The sequence below is a fragment of the Coenobita brevimanus genome, chromosome 34 (assembly GCF_032717465.1).
Source record: "Coenobita brevimanus isolate Jiangsu-jjx chromosome 34, ASM3271746v2, whole genome shotgun sequence".
In the NCBI taxonomy this organism is placed as follows: domain Eukaryota; kingdom Metazoa; phylum Arthropoda; class Malacostraca; order Decapoda; family Coenobitidae; genus Coenobita; species Coenobita brevimanus.
In genome coordinates this window covers 12,518,711-12,519,090 of record NC_136987.1, presented here as the reverse complement: position 1 = coordinate 12,519,090, position 380 = coordinate 12,518,711, and positions in this window count along the sequence as shown.

Genomic DNA, 380 nt, shown 5'->3' with positions numbered 1-380 from the left:
TACCTTGAAGTTTCTGATCTGGTCAATTTCTGGTCTGCTGTCAGCATTCTGGGCAGACAGCTTGCTCACACCCAAGATGTCAGTCAAAACAATGAGCACCACACCAACAATGATGCCTATTGTGTTGGCTATCTGTTCCACAGTCAAACGTCTGTCATTCAAGATCATGCGGTGAATCGCCTCCACTTGATCGCCCTTGGTCGAAGATTTTGGACGTCTCGACCGTGGGTCATCTTCAGTGCCCTCCTTACCCTGCTTGAAATCACCAGCCCACTTTTCTTAAGGTGGAACAGCAAGGATTCTTCATAAAGTGTGTTGCTCATATCTTCATGAATTTCTCTCGGGGCCATACCTTTTTTTTTTTTTTTTTCAACTATCTA